The following is a 20,365-nucleotide window of genomic DNA, read 5'->3' on the forward strand; positions in this document are numbered from 1 at the left end:
CCTCTGTTTATACAGCCCAGAACTGTGTTGGCTTTTTTGGCAGCTGCTGCACACTGCTGGCTCATATCTAAATGGTTGTCCACTAGGACTCCAAGATCCCTCTCAGTTACTACTGTGCAAGGTACCACATAGTTAGTGAGATCCTTGTGCTTGATGCCTGCTGCAGAGAGATTTTATCTTAGGGTCCAAATTAGTCAGTGTCATTCTCAAGTCCCTCATTCAATGATATCCAGTCTATTTCTTTTCGACTGCAAATCATTTACAGCAGGGGTCTCCAACCTTGGCAACTTAAAGCCTGGTGGACTTCTGGGAGTTTTTATTTTTATTTTATTTATTTGTCACAACAGTATATATAAGCAAAAGCATGAAATAACTATACGATATATAAGCATATATATAAAAGCATACGTATGTAATAACTATACGAAATTGGATACAATCAAAAGGAACTTTAGGACAGGAACGGTAGGCACGCTGGTTGAAGTCCTCGAGGCTTAAAGTTACCAAGGTTGGAGACCCCTGATTTACAGCACTAAATATGAAGATGGGAATGGTAACAGCAGTTTTCTTGCAAAATAGGTTTCTATCTCATCACAAAGCCATGCCATAATAAGAAATAACTATTAAAAGAAAATGGTGCAGAAAGAGGGAAATTAAAAAAAAAACATTCTTAGCTTAATTTATGAATAATAAGATTGTCATGAATGAAAGGGGGGTTGTAATCTATGATCCCCCTACTCGCCCGCTCAGTGGGGAAATGCTTTGGTAGTTCAGTAGGTGGAGCTGAATCACACAGGCCTAGCAAGGCCTACACATGCGTGGCCCAGTCCCAGATTGTTTTGAAAGGAAAAGTCTTGTAAAACACGGCCTGGGAAAACACAGGTTAAAAATAACTGTAAATCTAACAATTTCTAATTTAAACTTGGGTCCTGGTTCTGTATCCTCACTGCTGGGCTTCCCCCAGCAGCCATCCACCTGTCCCCCCCCACCCACAGAGCAGCTCTCCCCGCAACCACCCAGCAGCAAAGCCCACAGGAAAGAGAGAGAGACTGCCAGTCCCATGAGCCTTAACTTTTGATTGGCTGGCAGTTGCTCCCTCTTCCTCCCCCCAGTTGGGATATCCTTTTCAGACCACGTCCTAGGAAATGCACTTTAACAAAGACAACGATAGGTAAATGAAACACAGCTGTTTCATCACAAATATATAAGAACATTTAGCAGGCTTTCAAAAATTCAGTTAATAGCTCATTTTCGAATTGCCTCCATTAAAATCAAATTGCCCCCCTGTGGGGCATGGGCCCCACATTGGGAACCACTGTGCTAGACTGATAAACTTTACATTCATCAGTATAACATGGAAGTGTTCCCCCCCCTTTTTTTTTTGGCACAGTACCGTCAATGTTGAAGTCTCCACAATTTTTCCAGCAAATAATAATTATGCATTGATGGAAAAAGGATATTGGACTAGTTTTTGCTAACCTTCTCTTCCATAGTACTTTGAATCAAATGTTAATGGTAAAGTAAATGCTTCATTGTCTATAGTTTCTTTGGTTTCTTTGGTTAAAATGAATTGGCAGGTTCACTAGTATCACTGTCAAATGTTATCATGCATTATATATGTCCTATTAAAACTACATTGCAGGTGGGCACCCGGATCTTTCAGGCAGGTCTCAGCTCAATTGCTTTGCGTGCAGCTAAAACACCTGATTGAAAGCCTGCAGCACTGCAGTCATCAGCATGTGGAAGAAGAGGTGGCTTGAACAAAATTGCAGGTACTTGTGCTGCCCTCTTTTCCTCCTTAGCCATTTTAAGATGAGTGAACTTCAACTACCAGAATACTCCAGCCAACAATGCTACTCTGGGAATTGAAGTCCATACATCTTAAATTGGCTAAAGTTGGGAAATGCTGGCCTAGGCAGAGCTGCCAGTAAAGCTGCAACTTTAATGAGGGGATAGGGGAGGAACTCATTAAATCTGCAGACAATACCAAGCTGGCAGGAGTAACCAACACTCCAGAAGATAGGCTCAAGATACAGAAGGATCTCGGCAGACTTGAACACTGGGCTCTATCTAATAAAATAAAATTCGATGGTGAGAAAAATAAGTGTCTATATTAAGTTTAGAAAAATAAAATGCATGGATATAGAATAATGATCCCTGGTTCAATACACAAAAGAGGTCCTAGAGTTCTGGTGGACAATCACTTATATATGAGCTAGCAGTGTGCTGCAGCTGCCAAAAAAGCCATTGCAGCCATAGGCTGTATTAACAGAGGGACAGAATCAAAATCATGTGAAGTGTTAGTACCACTTTATAATGTCTTGGTAAGACTACACTTGGGAATATTGCATCTGGTTTTGGTTGCCATGATATAAAAAAGATGTTGAGACTCTAGAAAGAATGCAGAGAAAAGGGGACTGGAAGCTAAAATATATGAAGAACGGTTGCAGGAATTGGGTATGCCTAGTTTAATGAAAAGAAGGACTAGGGGAGACATGATAGCAGTGTTCCAATATCTCAGGGGTTGCCACAAAGAAGAGGGAGTCGGGCTGTTCTCCAAAGCACCTGAGGGTAGAACAAGAAAAGAAGGAAATAGGGGTGCCATGATAGCAGTGTTTCAATATCTAAAGGGCTGCCACAAAAGACAAGGAGATCAACCTATTCTCCAAAGCCATCTGAAGGCAGAACAAGAATTAATGGATGAAAACTAATGACAGAAGCAATCTAGAAATAAGGAGAAATTTCCTGATAGAACAATTAATCATTGAAAATCTTGCCTCCAGAAGTTGTAGATGCTCCAACACTGGAGGTTTTTAAGAAAAGATTGGACAACCATGTGTCTGAAATGGTATAGGTTTCCTGCTAGAGCAGAGGGTTGGATTAGAAGACCTCCAAGGTTCCTTTTAACTGTTATTTCGTTACAGGTGGGGGAAGGAGGCATAGGGGGCCTATGTTTTGCAACTCTGCAACCACCAGCAATTAGATAAGCAGCCAAATGAAAGAAACTCTTTTTTTTTTCCAGAAGGAATGGATGGTCCAAAAGAGAAGGAAAGTATAGAAGCCCAGCAAGACAAAGCATAATGTAAAAAATGGTAAAATATATTCTACATGCTGGCCATTGTAGATGCATACGAGTAATAGTGTAGAGCATAGTTTACAAGTAGTTCTGGATTAACAACTATTTGTTTAGCAACTGTTCAAATTAAATGAAAAAGTTACCTATGACCGATACACATACTTGCAACCATCATAGCATCCTACAGATACAGAGTCAAAAACCAGGCGCCTGGCAACTGGCATATATTTATAACAGTTGCAGCATCTCAGCGTCATGTGATCACCACCAGCTTCCGACAAGAAAAATCAACAAGGGACACTGATTTTTTTTAATGACCATGTGATTGATTCACTTAATAACTGCAGTTAATCATTTAAAAACTGGCAAAAAGCTTATATAATTGGGAATAACTCACTTAAGTTATCTTAATAACGGAAATTCTGGTTCTAATTGTGGTCATAAGTTGAGGACTACCTATATAGGCAATTTTAATAAAGTAATGGGGATGCAATGCCTCAGCAGTTACAGTCGCTGAGCTTATCACTTGGAAAGCTGACAGGTCATTTTTGAGACCTTAGCGCCGCACAACGTGGTGAGCTCCCATTCCTTGCCCCAGTTCTTGCCCACCTAGCAGTTTGAAAGCATGCAAATGCAAATAGATAAATAGGTATCACTTCTGTGAGAAGGTAACAGCATTCCATGCACCTCAGTATATAATCATGTTGGCCACAGGATCATGGAAATTGTCTTCAGACAAACTGGCTCCCTCGGCTAAGAAACAAAGATGACCATCATCCCTGAGATTCAGAAACAACTGGACAGGAAAATCTTTACTTTTAATAGATAAAAACAATAGACTATAATATATTGAATTGTAATAGTATAATAATTTTAATAATATTTAGCAATAATAACATAGAGATTGCCATAGGAAATACTATAGGAAGCACTCAAATATTATCTTTATATACTTATTTTTAACCAAAGAAACCACCTGTGTAGGATCTAGGGCTTATGTGTGTTTTGAGTCTGGCTCAATCCAACTGAGCATGGTTTAGAAAGTGTCAAAAACAATTTGACTTAGCAGAAACCAACTTTCCTAATTCTCAGATCTAAGAGGCGCATATAGCTGAAGCTGCTTCTGTAGTGAGTGCTTATTTTACTAAATAAGGCTGACATTTTTTTAAGTTTATAAGTAATAACTGCAGAACAATCAGAAATTCAGACAATGCTTTTCCCAGCACTGAGAAAAAGCAAAAAAAAAAAAAAACTTTAAAAAAAGCACTCCCTGCCATAAAAATTATTCTAATAAATCTACTCAATCCCCATCCCCAGCAGAGCTGTTATATAATTTTTTGAAAGTCTGAGAATTAGCTGCTTAAGTTATGGGTTCTTCAAAGTTGAACATAATAAATTTTAACTATGACAGATAAGCTACATCCTGTTGTACTCACTGGTTCTAGTAGGGATGTGTTAAATATTATTATCTGAAATATTTTAACTGGGCCCAGAGCGATTTGTTTCAAGTAAGTATAGGCAGGATGACGGTATCTGAATGCTATCTGGCCAGGTATATATTAGTAAGGAAAAAAGTAAAGGACATAGTTATAAAGATTGATTGTGGAACTGTTGTTAACTTTAAATAAGTTATTACTACCATGCAGCTGTTCCACTATATTGTTAACTACCCTAAAATATTTCTAATAGGAGCTTATGTGTTTTTGAAATCTGGCCATCCACATCTTCGACCTACAGAAAACAAGAGGAAAGGGCCAGATATTTCACTAATTTAAATTCTGACCCATCTCTTATTTCAGTAATAAATAGGATACTTAAATCATTATTTGTCCCAATAGTTCTTTTCTTGCATTAGTCACTTAACCAGATGTTCATCAGTAATTCTTTTAGCTTCTAATGAGACTTCAACTTTTCAAGGTTTTAATTACAAATAGTTCTGATCTCTTGCCAGCAGAAGTAATCCAGCAAAGTTCCTTATCTTCAGATATTTAGGCAAGAGTCTCTTAAGCATTGTCATTTTAGGATATAGTTGGTTAAATGACATTTTTCTATATAGCTAGCAGCTGCTTTTTTAGAAAATGGATAAATTGCCCTCTCTTTTTCATATCTAGCTTAGTCTTTTTCTTCCTTCCATTTTGTAGATGAAAATTAAAATTCCATTAATGAGTAGAAACAGGAACTCTTGTATAAATTCCTCTAAAAAAATGAAAATTTGCTAAATGAGAAAAGAGGATTACATATATATTTTTTGTACAAACATAATCATCAATATCAGCGATTAATTTAATTTTTTTCGTCAAAACTGGCTTCTAGGCCATAACCTTATCTGAAGAGAAGATTTACATGTTCAATGAGATCCAACCAGATATCTCTGAATCATGCAGCAATGTTTTTGAATTGAATTCTGGATGTTCAGAAACAGATTGTTACAGAACTTTGCCATTTACTATAAAGGATCGTATGCTGTTATGAAGATATGCTTCTTTTATCAATCTACAATAAATTTCAAGTAAATGGTTACTTACTGAAAAAATAGAAGGTGAATGCAAAATGTCTTCTCTAATATAATGACCAAGTATTTATTTGCTTGATTTATATTGTGGGTTGTTTTTGTTTTGTTTTGTTTTGCACAGAGCATATAGAACACTCCATCTTTTCAACATGAAACCAATTGGGCTAAAAGTGAGTGACTGTCCCAAAATCACCCAGTGAGCTTTTGTGGCAGACTGTGGACCTGAATCTTGGGTTCCCAAGTGCTGTTTCAACAGTCTAACTGCTGTTCTCATCCAGTCTTTCTCTTATTACTTTAGGGTTAGGCTATGGTGTGCTTAATCTTAATTTCCAGCAGTTGGCTTGAAATGGTAAATTAAGCCAAAACAAACTGTATTTTAGTGCAAATGTGTATCTGATTTGGAGGGTGGAGCAAATAACAAGGCCTTTGATTAGTTCAGGAGCAACCTAGAATGAACCTCTTTCAGTCAAACTCAACAACTCCCTTTTCTTTTCTCAAGATATAAACTGTCTTGGAGGTTGAGTCATCTGCTCTGCTCTGCTGAGGTAGTGAAGTTTAAATATAAGCTGTTAGAACAGCTTGAATTCCAGACAGGCTTGAGCCAGAAAAAAAATGACCCTACACCACTATGACTGAGAAGTAAAATGTTAAGAGAAGTTAGCTGTAGGTGTTAAAAGCACTGTATGGGTAGCATGAACAGATAGCTAATGAGAGCATCTCCATTGAAAACAATTTTTCTGGATGGACTATTGATGAAAAGTTATCCTGGATTAAGACCTTCTTAATTTGACTAACAAAGCTAATCCTGTCTTTAGGCAAAATCAGGCATCTGCCTCACCTTACAGATTTTTAATATCACGAGGCAACTATGCATTGTATTGTTTAAAATGTTGCCGATTTATTACAGAGAAAGAGGTTTATCCAGTGGTGAGATTCAAGTAATTTAACATCCAGTTCTCTGTCCTATTGATTTCTTCAACAACCAGTGTGCCAAACTGTTCAGAAAGTTAACAACCGGTTCTCCCGAAGTGGTGCAAACTGGCTGAATCCCACCACTGGGTTTATCAAAATGCAAAATAATTCAATCTTTGGGCTGAGATTAGTTGAAGATGGCTTTAGGACACAAATGGCCTTGTTATAATTTTAAATTCAGATATGTATGGTAAGTATGTAGTATTAAAGCACTACTGGAAGAGATTGAACCTGAATTAAGGTGTGTACATACAAAAAAGTAACATTGTTATCATGACTTCATTGTACTTAGGATGTTAATCTTTTCACAATTTACCATGTCTATAAAATCAAAATGCTTAAGAAGTGTGAGAAAGAAGAAAAATCAGGAATTATTAGAAAGAAGGTTTTCTTCTTTTCTATAAATCTATCTCTGCCCACTCTGTCTCCCATGGCTCTATCTTTGCTTTTTCTTCAGCCCTCCGACATACAGAAATTGAGGGGGAAAATGCCTGCCAGATTTCAGCCTCTCAAGAAGATGTTAAAAGGATGAGTCCCCCTTTAGTTGTTTCAGCAAAAATGCTGCTTTTCACCAAGTACTATTTTAGAGCAAGTGTAGACAATCCAGCTTCTTCACAGGATCCAATTTGCTTACTGGAACTCCATCAGAGGTGAGTTTCAGCAGGTTCTGACTAGTTCTGGAGAACTGGTAGTGGAAATTTTGAATAGTTCAGAGAACCGGTAGTAAAAGTTCTGACTGGCCTCGCCCTCATCTATTCTCTGCCTCCCAATTCCCAGCTGATTAAGAGGAAATGGGGATTTTTGCAGTAACCTTCTCCTGGAGTGGGGTGGGAATGGAGATTTTATAGTATCCTTACCTTGGAGTAGGGTGGGAATGGAGATTTTACAGTATCCTTACCCTGGAGTGGGATGGGAATGGAAATTTTACAGTATCCTTCCCCTGCCACACCCACCAAGCGACACCCACAGAACCGGTAGTAAAAAAATTTGAAACCCACCACTGAACTCCACCATCTGGTTATTGGAGATTAGAGTAAAACACTGGAGGATGTGTGATCAATTATTTATTGCACCTCATAAACTATATATCCCTTATACATATTTCCATCAGAATTATTATAAAACAAAAGTCCTATAAAATCGCCAATATAGTTGCTTCAAGATTTCAAATGAACAAATTCATACTTAGGAATAACACCAGTGGTGGGATTCAAATAATTTAACAACTGGTTCTCTGCCCTAATTATTTTTCCAACAACCAGTTCACCAAATTGCTCAGAAAGTTAACAACCGGTTCTCCCGAAGTGGTGTGAACTGGCTGAATCCCACCACTGGATAACACCGAGACCCCAGGCCACACTAAGTAGTTTTACTTGCTATTATTAAACTCTTGAGATTTAATAGATTACATAGAATAGAATAGATGATTTCTAACCTATTGCATATCCACTAGATTCCAGAGTCCAATCAATTTTCTGATTCCAGGGACTACTGAAAGTTATTTAATATGAGATAAATAATCAAATCAGAATTGGAAGCTACTTCAAAAGTAATCAAGTTCAAACTTCAGCTTAATGCAGGTTCTATTGGTGCACTTCGAGGACCTCCAGTTGTAAAGTGGTATGTTATGAGACAATTTTCACTGGTTGACAGGTCTTTGATTGATACAGGAATTGTTTATTGTTCTCACATTCTACCTAATATGAAATGATACCTTTGAAGTAATGATCAGCCTCACCATCTTTTTATATTGCTACTGCCCAATGTCTGCTTGCTTTAGCTAAGCAGCTGGGATGACCTTCACACTTTCAGTGACCCTATTAGGAATATATATTCTAAGTATACATTCCTGATGTTGTTTGCTCATCCCTCCTAAGAATACCCCTCCCATCTAACCCACAGTGAGGCAACATAGCAGGATTGGAAGGGGTTGACAGCTGTTATCCTCAAGAAATTCTTCCTAATATTTAAAGAAAAATAATGGTTTAAATCAAGTTTTTTATTAAAAATTTGGGTAAATATGCTGAAATTCTGCACTACAACTACAGATTGTAAGGTTAGCATATTTGAGCTACGAAAATCCAGATAAATATTAGATAGCTGTGAAGAGATATCCATAATTTTATCACTTTGCTCCCATCTTGTAGTCATCGTGATAATACATACCAGATAGGGTAGCTCTATCCTAATACACTATATACTAGAGGCGAAGGACTCATCTATAAGTCCTAATCACAGCACAACTATGATACCTCACTAACTTTTTTAAGAGACATCCTCATGATGTCACCTTCTCCATCTCATCCCCAGACTACTTCAGTGGGAAGCAGAAGTCATATTTCGTTGTTTACCGATTAAAATGGTGCTTCCCCTCTTCTTCTGACACACGCCTTGTTGTATAAACCATCTACAATGGCTTGTTGATAGAGATGGGGAGGACATAGGCAGGAGAGACATCTGCCCAACTCTGTTGGCTGCTTAAACCTGCTAAAGGCATTCCCCTTCCCCACATCTACAGGTATTTTGTTCAGATGGTGAGAAAGTTCATATACTTGGTTTCTGCATCCTCTTTCCTCTTTCTGGTTTTTAATAGAAACATTGATCATCTGGGGAATTAGAACACTGCCACAACAATCAGTATATTCTTTAAAACTCCACAATCAGTTTTACTCTGGAGAAATTATTCTATTTTTAAATATGGATTTATTAATTTCCTGGTAGCTCATATTTCATATTTAAATAGACAGCTGGTTCTCCAAAAGGAGTATATGTACAGAATATTTCCTGGTCCTGCCAGTAATGAGGTCATTCCTTAAGATAGTTTTACTTCTGTGCCAGTTTTCACATTTTAAATGTTACAGATTTTTAACAATGGTCTACCAGTTTCTTGAGAGATTGCCATGATGATATGAATATGTGAAAAACTGAAAAAGAAAAATACATGTTTGTAGGTGGTAGGAAATGCTAGGGGGCAGCTTGAGGACGTAATCTTGCACAGCTCATAAATGTTCTGCCTCCACTGGAGAGATTGGAAATATCAGTCCTGCGGGAACTGGGCGGGCCTATATGAATATTTCCTTTTAGTTCTCTAGAGTTAATGTCTCACGGGGTTTCTGAGAGGAGCAGGTGAGAGTGGGATCATGCTTATACAGCTTGCTTGTTACTAAGTGGGCTGAGGTTGCTTTCCTTCTGGGACTGTGGTTTAAAGCACCACTGATATAGGTCAGTGTTAAAAGTAAGTAAGTAAAAATAAGTAATCAATAAGGCATACCAGCAGTGCAGGATGAAGCTGGAGGAAGCACCCAAACCCTTAATCTTACCTTGCACACCAATATGAAGAGTAATTGATGGTTGCTTTTCCCATTTTAGGAAGTGATGCTAGGTAAAAAGAAGGAGAATACTCCATGAATTGCTGTCCTGAAATGTCCCACATTGTTTCTTGTAAGGGTAGCAGTATTGCCAGACCACATTCTCAAGGTATGATAAAGTGATGGTATGTTGACATATTTTTCTGCCAACTGAAGGACACGAGGAATGTATGTTAACGCTGCTACAGGGAAGAGCCCAACATAGGTCTTTAGTAATGGATGGACTGGAGATAGGTGGCTTCACAAGAGAGAGGTCACTGTAGGCAGCAAAGAAAGTTCAAGATGTTACCTGACCCCATGCCATGCCTTGTGCTAACTTTGGGTTTAGGGAATCACATGTGGTTCCCTGTCAGCTGAGGCCAAACTTGTTCCTCCAACATAAACAAGCTGCATCTTTTGGTAGCTAAGAATAGATCTGTCCTGAAACACAAGACAAGGCTAAGGAGAGAAATGGGGGTTACCTTCTTCTTGGCTTAGACATGGGAAAAGCCCAAAGTGGAATTGAATGCCAACTGGAGGTAGCAATTTCTGATGACTCAAAAAAAGAAAGCCCTTATAATATTCTGTTTTTTAAAGAGGCTCTGTATAATTTTATACTATATAGGAAAGCTGAACCTTTTGGCTAAGTAGGACATCATGTAATGCTTCTTACACAAGCACAGGATTCCTCCTCTTTCTCCCACCTCCCCTCTCTATTTCAGTAACCCTAAGCCCATGAGGCTGTGTGTTAGAAAGGCAAGATTTAAGCCTTAGTGAAATGTTGTAATTCCTATTGTGTGCAGTAGGGGGCAATGTCTACAAATGGAATGAAAATATACCTTGTAGAGTTAATTTATTTTTTGGCAAATTAATGAACATCATTTATTCCAAATGCACAAAAAAGTGCTGTCTAGAAGTGAGAAATATGACACTGTGTCCCCTACATATCTTGTTAAATCCATTATTTCTTGTCAATCAAGAAATCTGGAGAAACTATGAAATCTATTATTAAATCTATTATAAAATCTATTCTCAACCTGTATCACTGCCAAAGACCACTGCAGAGTTTTCCTACTTGAAATCAATAGAATCATCAAACTATATGTACCACAAATCAACACCAAAATAAAAAAAAAATTACCCATATCAATAAAAAAACTTCAATCCAAAAAAAAATCCCTCTGGAGAAAAAACAAAAAGGGCCATGTAGCAAAATTCAAAAACCGCTACAGAAATATTTGCAACCAAATAAAAACTGAATGCACCATTTACCATACAAAGCAAGAAGAAGACCTGTATACAAATTCCAATCGTGCTTTTTATAATTTTGTGAACAATAAACTTAAAGAATCAAGATCCATCCCACCACTAAAAGAATTTAACGGCAAAGAATGTAACGATGAAACAGTTAGAGCAAACCTCTTTAACACATTCTTTGGGTCAGTCTTCGTTAACAGTGATGGCACATATCCGACATTCCCCAATCGTACCAGCAATGATTACAACAACTTAACACATATAGACTTCACAGAAGATAATGTTGAAAAAGCTCTTCGCAAACTGAAACCATCTTTATCTATTGGGCCTGATGGACTATGTGCATACTTCTTAAAAAAACTTTCAATTAATATAGCAGAATCCCTAAGCATAATCTTTTATAAAGCTTTCACAACTGGTTCCCTTCCCAAATTTTGGTCTCTAGCCACAGTCATCCCTATCTTCAAAAAAGGAGATCCCAGCCTAGTTGAAAACTATAGACCAATCTCTCTATGCTGCGTCACTTATAAAATAATGGAATCTATCATCAACCAATCCATTACCCTCCACCTTGAAACAAACAACTTACTCTCTAATAAACAATTTGGTTTCAGGAAAAAATTATCATGTAACTTACAACTTTTCCACTGCAAAAACATATGGACTACAAATCTTGATCAAGGCAAAGCAATAGATGCAATCTACATAGACTTCTGCAAAGCTTTTGACTCAGTAGTACACGAAAAACTTCTCTTAAAACTAAAATCCTATGGCATTTCAGGACCTCTTCACAATTGAATAACTGCTTTCCTATCAAACACACAATAAGTGGTCAAAATTGGCAATGCTCTATCAAATCCTGTTCCTGTCAAAAGTGGCGTTCCTCAAGGCAGCGTTCTCGGACCAACACTCTTCATACTATACATAAATGATCTCTGTGACCATATCTCAAGTTATTGTGTTCTCTTTGCTGACGATGTTCAACTATTTAATACCACCAACAATACTAATACCCTTCAAAAAGACCTTGACTTTGATCCGATTGGTCTAAAACTTGGCAACTCCAAATCTCAACCAGCAAATGCTCAGTCTTACGTATTGGAAAAAAGAACCCAAACACTAAGTACAAGCTTGATGGACATTACCTTACTGATGACCCCCACCCTGTAAAAGACCTTGGAGTTTTCATATCAAATGATCTAAGTGCCAAAGCCCACTGCAACTACATAGCAAAAAAGGCTCTAAGAGTTGTAAACCTAATTTTGCGTAGCTTCTTTTCCAAAAACACGACACTACTAACCAGAGCACACAAAACATTTGCAAGACCCATTCTTGAATACAGCTCACTGCCTGCCTGCCTGCCTGCCTGCCTGCCTGCCTGCCTGCCTGCCTGCCTGCCTGCCTGCCTGGAACCCATACCACATCTCTGACATTAATACAATTGAATGAGTCCAGAAATATTTTACAAAAAGAGTTGTAAACAACAAAATACCTTATACCTCCAGACTTGAAATCCTGGGATTAGAAAACTTAGAACTCCACCGACTCCAACATGACCTGTGTTTAACACAGAGAATCATCTATTGCAATGTTCTTCCTGTTAAAGACTACTTCAGCTTCAATCGCAATAATACAAGAGCAAACAATAGATTCAAATTTAATGTTAACCGCTTCAATCTTGATCGCAGAAAATATGACTTTTGTAACAGAGTTGTTAATGCTTGGAACGCACTACCTGACTCTGTGGTCTCTTCTCAAACTCCCAAAAGCTTTAACCAAAAACTGTCTACCATTGACCTCACCCCATTCCTAAGAGGACTATAAGGGGTGTGCATAAGTGCACAAAAGTGCCTACCGTTCCTGTCCTATTGTTTTCTTTCATTATATGTGCTTGTATATAATGTTGTGACAAAATAAATATATAAATAAACTATGTCAGGATGCTTTTCATAGAATATAGCTCGGCCTTCAATACCATTTTGCCGAGCATCCTTATCGAAAAGCTGACTGACTTGGATTTTTCCTCTTCCATCTGCGACTGGGTCAAAGACTTTCTGAAGGACCGGCCACAAACAGTGAGGGTTGGGATATCCACCCCGCTGAAGCTTAGCACTGGCTCCCCACAGGGCTGTGTGCTCAATCCCTACCTGTATTCACTGTACACATATGATTGTGTATCGTCTAACCCATCCATTGTGATCATTAAGTTCACAGATGACAAGACCATACTAGGTCTTACTACAGGTGGAGATGAAACAGCGTACAGGGGGGAGGTTCAAAAACTATCCACATGGTGCTTAAAAAACAACCTGCATCTGAACATCAGCAAGACCAAGGAGATTGTGTTGGACTTCCAGAGGGAGGGGAACCTGCCACACTTTACATTGAGGTGGGCTGTGTATAGAGAGTTTCCTCCTTTAAATTCCTGGGAGTCCATTTCAGCAAAGACCTTACCTGGAAAAACAACACGATCCAGGTGGCCAGGAAGGCCTAACAGAGACTCCATTTTCTTAGAATCATGTGTAAAAACAGAGTGGAACAACAACTGATGACCTCCTTTAACTGGTCCACAATAGAAAGTGTCCTTACTTATTGCATCATGGTATAGCATGCCAGTTGGACAGCCGTGGATAGAAAAACATTACAGAAGGTGGTGAGCACAGCACAAAACATTGTGGGCTGTCCCGATACCACTAAATGAGATCACTAGGGCTCGCTGCCTTAGAAGAGTGAGGAAAATTCTCAGGGTCGGTCACCACTTATTTATCCTCCTACCATCAGGAAGGAGATATAGAAGCATAGCCAGCCGCACAAACCGATTGAAGAACAGTTTTTATTCATGGGCTGTCAAACTCCTGAATACAAAATAACATAACTACATAGTACAGTGGACTTGCAGGACTAGCATAACATGTAACATGTTCACACTGATGCAATAGGACTGTTTTATTAATATGATTACTGGGTTAGGGATTTTCTGTCTTCATTTTGAGTTGTATCATGTTGGGGGGGTGCACTGAGGGAGCTCAACCAATCTCATTGTACATATGTTGTGCACTGACAATGAAGATTTGAACTGAATTGAAATCAAGGCCAATCATTTCACCAAATTCCTTTGTATAGCTGCTACAAACTCAGGTCCTACAGACCCAGTTCTGATGCAGTTACTAGATTTAGCTACTAATTTCCTAGAATACCCCTCTAGCCTAGCATTCTGAGATAATGTGAGAAGTGAAAAAAGAGAGGAAACTATCATCACAGGCCCATAAACGTACAACCAGAAGTACCATTAACTGTGCAATTGGATTTAGTCCTTTCTTGCATCTAGTCATTTCTGTCCAGTAGGGTCACTGTTTCCAAAGTGTGGAATTTCCCAGATTAAGAAGATGTGTTCAGCTCAGCTCCATTTGTGCTCCATTCCTTCTCCCAGAAGCAATCACTTTTATTTCAGCAACATTTATAACATGTTGGTGAGTTTGAATTATTAAACTTAAGGTAAAGGAGAGTTCTGGTTTTAATATTTAAAATTTTTACACTTTATTTGCATTTTCTATCTTTGAGAGCCATCTACTGACCAGAAAAATGAGACGTGCATAAATAAATAAACCCTCTCTCCTTCCCCTCCATGCTGCTTTTATTTTTCTGTGCTTTTAAGAGTAAGAGCAATTTAATAGATGAAGTTACTTCATTACCACCTAATTTTAGTGAAGAGTCATGTTATACAGAAAGAAAACAGGTGGGGACCGATGCTATTTCCACCTTTTAGTATTCATCCTAGATCAGTCTTCTAAGATGAACCTGCTTTATTGCAGAATATCTCTGTTTTGATCTTTCAAAGAACCTTGATGTAGCTTTGTGGAATTCATACCCAGTTTTCAATTCTTCCATTTGAGTGCTTTGTGGAACTAGTTTCTGTCTCACCCCACCCCACCCCCTTACTCTGCCTTCAACATGCACATTTGGTTTTACACATGGTTCTATTAATCCTTTTCTCCTGGACATATTCATGATGGAATAGAAAATTTGCCAACTTTGCAAATCCCCTTGGGGCCCAAAAAGGGAGAGGATGAGGCCAACTGCAAGATCTTATCACTGCTTCTATTGTGTGGTTAATCCTGGCATTGTCAGTCAACCTCAGATGCACCCCTGCCAGGTGGCAGAGGGAAAGTGTATGTTGATATAGGGATTCTGCCATTATTATCCTTCTAGGTTGTTATTTCCCCACTGGCAGGAGGAATGCTTGTGCCTCTGAAAATTGCAAAGAGGGGAAAGCTTCTGCCAGGTGTAGCTTCTCATGTTGTCATCAGTTTGTTGGAGAAAAAGAAAGTATAGAGGGCATAAAGGAACACACACTTTTATGGTTCACTAAGACTCTTTAAAACGAACTCATTGGAAAAGACACTGATGTTGGGAAAGACTAAGGCGTCACTGAAGAGTGGGCATGAGTTTGGGCAGGCTCTGGGCGACATTGGATGACAGAAGTGCCTGGAGTGCTGTGGTCCATGGAGTCGGGGGTAGGGATGCAGACGCAATTTAGCGACTGAACAACAACAAGATTTTTTAGTAGGCTGGTTAAAATATTCTACCAGGTTTGAAAGTTATTTTCTTCTTTGTAATTCTTAAACCAGTCTTAATAAATACAATGCCTATTGTCACATTTTATTTTACTCTTTTGAAGGTCTAATATCGGAACAAGCAATATCAGTGGAATGGATTGATAAAATAATAGTATTTGTTGCATGTTTGCATGGATTCCCCACATCTCTTATTTTCTTTTCTTTTATGGTTATGTTATACTGTGAATTACCAAAGATAGGTATCTGTTGTCTTGAATTATGTAAGCATGAAGCATAGTCATGAGGAAAAGCCAAACATTGAAACATTCTCTATTACTACAGTGTTAGGTCAGGGAAATTTCCAGTGTGCTTTCAGATTCCTTATTAAGGATCTTGGTGGTTTGGAGAGATTCAAGAAATGTCTTATGCAATCAACACAATTCTATATATTTCATTCAAAAGTTACATTCACTATAAAGGCATAATGGAAATAGTGGATATATAATTGCACCTAATTTTGCCGTATTAATCTGCTACACATGACAAAAAACCTGTGATACCCTACTTTTTTTTTTTATTGGAAAAGTTTTACAAAGCTTTCCCCCCCTTTCCCCCCTCCCCCCTCCCCCTCCTCCCTCCCTTCACAAACCCCCCTCCCCCCCCCGACTTCCCGGAACAAACACAAGGTATAGTTAAAAATAAAACAAACATGCTAAAAAATTTTCCCTCCTAACTCAATTATACTCCTACAATTCTCATCAATTCCTAACCTCCCCCAAAACAATCAAAAATAATACATCCTAATCATTCAAAGGCAATCTGATAACTCTTAGTCTGATATCTGCTTTGAATATAGTCAATCCATTTTTTTCATTTGTTTAAATATCTTTCTTGCGTATTGTCTTTCAAAAAGGCTGAGATTTTTGCCATCTCAGCCAAATTGGCAACTTTCAATATCCATTCTCCTATTGTAGGTACTTCTTTTTTCTTCCAGTACTGTCCTATCAGTAATCTTGCCGCTGTTATTAGATTTAAGATCAGTTTGTCTCAATTATTGTACAATTACCCTACTTTTTCATTCATCTCGGGAGCAATAGTTTTAAAATATTTTACAAGAAGAGTTCTCCGATCCTCTGCAAACAACAAAATACCTTATACCACCAGACTTGAAATCCTGGGATTAGAAAATTTAGAACTCCACTGACTCCGACAAGACCTTTGTTAACACACAGAATCATCTATTGCAATGTTCTTCCTGTTAAAGACTACTTCAGCTTCAATCGCAATAATACAAGAGCAAACAATAGATTCAAACTTAATGTTAACCGCTTCAATCTTGATTGCAAAAAATATGACTTTTGTAACAGAGTTGTTAATGCTTGGAATACACTACCTGACTCTGTGGTCTCTTCTCAAACCCCCAAAAGCTCTAACCAAAAACGGTCTACCATTGACCTCACCCCATTCCTAAGAGGACTATAAGGGGCATGCATAAGTGCACAAAAGTGCCTACCGTTCCTGTCCTATTGTTTCCTTTCAATATATGTGCTTGTATATAATGTTGTGACAAAAATAAATAAATAAATATAAAATAGGCAGCAATTTGATCTCACTGCCGAATTGCATAGAAAGGGATCAAGGGTGGGTTTCGGCAGGTTCTGACCAGTTCTGAGGAACCAGTAGTGGAAATTTTGAGTTGATCAGAGAACCGGTAGTAAAAATTCTGACTGGCCCCGCCCACATCTATTCTCTGCCTCCAAAGTCCCAGCTGATGGGGAAGAAATGGGGATTTTACAGTAACCTTCCCCTGGATTGGGGAGGGAATGGAGATTTTACAGTATCTTTCCCATGCCACGCCCACCAAGCCATACCACACCCACCAAGCCACACCCACAGAACCGGTAGTAAAAAAAATTTGAAACCCACCACTGGAAGGGATGTGTTGGTCTTGGTAGGATGGAGTAGGAAGAGGTACTGCATTTAGTACTCTTGTTTTTCTCTCATCATCAGGTACTAGTAGCAACAGGCACACTGAGAGAAGGTGGAACAAGACAGAAGAAAACCTCTAGAGTAAGGAGGAGCCAGGATCATACTCTCTATCATAGGGTAGCATAGACTCCAGCCTCATATTTCATTCTTAACACTGAATTTTAGAACAATACAGCAGCAATATCAGAGGGAGATTCAGGAATAGGGAGCAAAAATGGTACAAAGGAAGCCCTGGGTTGTTATCCACCTTTGTCTAAAGATTAAACCCGTTATTGGCTGGGTTCACGTATTTCACAAAAAGACCATATACTGTATTTTTCAGAGTATAAAAGACACCTTTTTCTCCCAAAAAAGAGGATGAAAATCTGGGTACATTTTATACTCCAAATGTAGCCCCGCCCAGCCTCTCACACCGAGATTTCAGAGCAGGGGTGAAATGCTCCCGGTTTGGACCGGATCGCCTGATCCGGTAGCGATGGCGGCTGGTTCGGAGAATCGGTAGCAAAAATCCCTGGCCCCACCCCCTGCCCCTGCTGAGCCGCCCAATTATCAGAGGGTTTTGATTTTTTTTTTACTTTTAAAAGCATTTTTTCTTCAGCCGAAAGTAAAAGTAAAAACAGTAAAAAGTACTTTAAAAGTGAAAAAAAAAAGCCTTTGATGATCGCACAACTCGGCTGGGATCATCAGAACCCTTTAAAAGTTTTTTTTAACAACCTCTTCCGCTGAAGGGGTTGTAAAAACAAAAGGTTTTAAAAGGCTCCTCTGGCGATCCCAGCTGCCTGATCACCAGAACTTTTAAAAAACATGTTTTCTACAAGCTCTTCGGCTGAAGAGGTTGTTAAAACAATTCTTTTAAGAGGTTCTGGTGATGAGGCAACTTCAGCTGGGATCGTCAGAGGAGCCTTTAAAAATCTTTTTTTCCTCTGGTGATCCCAGCTGAGTTGCCTGATCATCACAGCCTTTTCAAATCCTTTTTTTATAACCTCTTACAACAGCCCCCTCCCATGCCCACCCAATCACCCTGTCCCCACTTACCTAATTGCTGCTTTTTTGGGCTCACTAAGCTTTGCTTTGCTTCGGCTGCTGCAATCAGTTGCATCAGCTAGCAACTAAATCTGCCTGCCTGCAATCCATCTCCTCAGTGAGCAACTCAATCTGCCTGCCTCCAATTGGGTAAATAAATGGGAGAGGGACAAGCTTTAAAAAATAGTTAATTGGGGTTTTTTAAGGAGTTTTGTTTTTTAGACAATAATTTAAAGATAAGGAAGTTTTAAATTTAGCTGCTTTTATTTAAAACAGGGGTCTCCAACCTTAGTAACTTTAAGGCTTTTGGACTTCAACTCCCAGAGTTCCTCTGCCAACTTTGCTGGCTGAGGAACTCTGGGAGTTGAAGTCCACAAACCTTAAAGTTACTAAGGTTGGAGATCCCGATCTAAAAAATATAAATAAAATAAGATAATAAAATAAAATATTTGTGCAGCTTTCTGAGATTTGGTGTGTTTCTGTAGTGTTTCACTCTAACTACACAAACAACCAAAATCTCAAAGCTGTATGTGGCCTTTTTTTTTTTTTTTTAATTGAAAGAGTTTTAAAAAACAAAAACATTTTCCCCCCTTTTTTCCCCCTCCCTCCCAAAAAAAAAACAAAAAACCCTTCCCCCCTCCCTCCCCATAAACCAAACATAGAATAAAATTTTCCCTTCCCAATCCAAATAACCACATCCAAAGCTTTTCATCTCCCAACCCCCTCCCCATTACATAAAATAACTTTCTAATTATTCAAAGGCAATCTGATATTTCTTAATCTGATATCTGTTTTGTAGATAATCAATCCATTTTTTCCATTCAATTAAATATCTTTCCTGCGTATTGTCTTTTAAAAACGCTGAGATTTTAGCCATCTCAGCCAAATTAATAACTTTCAATATCCATTCTTCTATTGTAGGTATCTCTTCTTTCTTCCAGTATTGTCCAATCAACAGTCTTGCTGCTGTTATTAAATTCAGAATCAATTTAGTCTCAATCCCTGTACAATCCGTTATAATTCCCAAAAGGAAAAATTGTGGCAGGAACTTTATCTTCTTCTTCAGTACATTTTGAATAATCCACCAAATTCTTATCCAAAAGACCTTAATTTTCTTGCAAGTCCACCAAATATGAAAATATGTAGCATCATCACAATCACACCTCCAACATTTCGCTTGGATATTAGGATACATACATGATAATTTTTTGGGATCTAAATGCCATCTATAAAACATCATATAAAAATTTTCCCTTAAATACTGTGCCTGTGTAAACTTAACATTTCTAACCCAAATTTTCTCCCATGTTTCCAACATTATTGGTTCCTGAATATTCTGTGCCCATTTTATCATACAATCCTTTACCAAATCCTTTTCCGAATCTATTTCAAGCAACACATTATACAATCTCTTTATATGCTCCTGGGTCTGATTTCTAATTTGCTTTATTAAATTTTCCTCCCTTTGCATTATACCAATTTTTTGATCTTCTTTCCATCTAGCACTTATTTGCCCATATTGAAACCAAGTATAATTCCTCCCTTCTTCATTTAATACATGTAATGATTTTAATTGCAATCTACCTCCTTCAGCATACAAAAGTTCTTTATATGTAATCATTTCCTGTTTCTG

Source organism: Ahaetulla prasina, chromosome 4 (assembly GCF_028640845.1).
Source record: "Ahaetulla prasina isolate Xishuangbanna chromosome 4, ASM2864084v1, whole genome shotgun sequence".
NCBI classification, from domain to species: domain Eukaryota; kingdom Metazoa; phylum Chordata; class Lepidosauria; order Squamata; family Colubridae; genus Ahaetulla; species Ahaetulla prasina.